The following is a 1,550-nucleotide window of genomic DNA, read 5'->3' on the forward strand; positions in this document are numbered from 1 at the left end:
CAAAAGCATGATGTATCGCCAACTGCTGTACCTGTAAGAAAAAAACAGAGAAAAAAAGAAAGAAAAAACATACAGCACCTTCAACAGAAAAATATGAGCACAGGAACACAGATCAACAATCAATTGATAATAAAGGTGGGAAGCCAAGGAAGGATACAGGAGAGTCAAGGCATCCACAGTCCCCAAGGGTACCTGAAGACCTGAGCCCACACATCTTGGAGGCAAGAGAAGAAGGGAGGCTCCACATGGCCCACGGCCAAAAGGGCAAGCATCCCAGTGAGCCAGACACAATAGGCAATCCCACCAGAGGCTAGCCAACCTGACGAGGGCCAAGGGCAGGGGCCCAAGGCCCAAACTGGGAGCTGATTCAACAGAAGAGGGCCTGAAAGCTGAAGGCTCTGCCTCCCACACTACTTTTAAATACAATAGGAACCACAAGCAAGCCAGCAGCCTGAGAGTGAAGTGCTCTCATGACAGACACTAGGACAATGCTTCGTGGGCTGCCTCTGTTGACCGACATGCCGAGCCTCCGACAGTGTGCAGTGATGCCTTGGTGTTCGGGTCCCCCACCCGAGCCGGAGATTGATGGTGAGCCAGAGGTGGACTACTACAGGAGGCTGAGGGAGCGGCTGCGGGTGGTTCATAACTACACCTGCCAGGCCTAGGCCGGCGCCGAAGTACGACATCAGGTGCCAGTGGGGGAGCTTTTGTGCTTGGTGATAAGGTTTGGGTGTACTGCCCTGTCCTTAAGAGAGGAGTGTCCTCCAAGCTGTGCAGTCACTGGCAGGGGCCGGCGGAGGTCGTGGAGCGACCTCCAGAAGTGGTGTACAGGATCCACATGCTGGGTCCGAGGGGTATGGTGGTGTTGCATCAGGACAGACTCTCACCGTACCGACGGCTCGCTCAACAGTCGCCAGGGCAGGGGATGCTAGTGGCACCCCATGTTCTGATCTGAGTGACTCTTCCCCTGCTGGTTGAGATCGGCCGGTGCGCCGAAAGATGACACCGGGACATTTGCAGGACTTTGTGTTGGGTAATGGGGTTGTCGGGGATGACTGACCCCTTAGGTGGGGGCTATGTAGCGGGTCAGGGCTGTTTGGGTTTTATTTGGCAGCTGTATTCTGTTGTTTCAGGCGGCAGCGTTATGTTCCCACGGTTACCACGTGACGCGCTCTCTCTGCGACCATGTTTTTCTGTGTGGGGTGAGAGAGTGCTGTTGTGTCGTTGTTGTTGAATGCTAATAAACGGCTCCCTGGCTAACTCGGGGGAAGCAAGACAAAACGACACCTCTCTGTCCTCCTTGTCTGAGCAATATGGTTTGGTTAAAGATGTTTTGGTTAAACCTTTTGCCTCTTCACCAGGTAAGTCTACCTGTCTTGTAAGCAGCCCAAAAACAAATATCAGAGGTGAAAAAGACAAGTCTATTAATATCTTTTTCCCAATTTTCCCCAACACTTGTCTCTTGCACTCTCTTCTCTATCAGGCTGAGCCTGAGCCATCTGCCACGACTGATTGGGGATGAGGGTTGGGTAATCTGAATACATAATTTC

Source organism: Haplochromis burtoni, unplaced genomic scaffold (genome assembly GCF_018398535.1).
Source record: "Haplochromis burtoni strain Fernald_Lab_line unplaced genomic scaffold, NCSU_Asbu1 Contig_639, whole genome shotgun sequence".
Lineage (NCBI taxonomy): Eukaryota > Metazoa > Chordata > Actinopteri > Cichliformes > Cichlidae > Haplochromis > Haplochromis burtoni.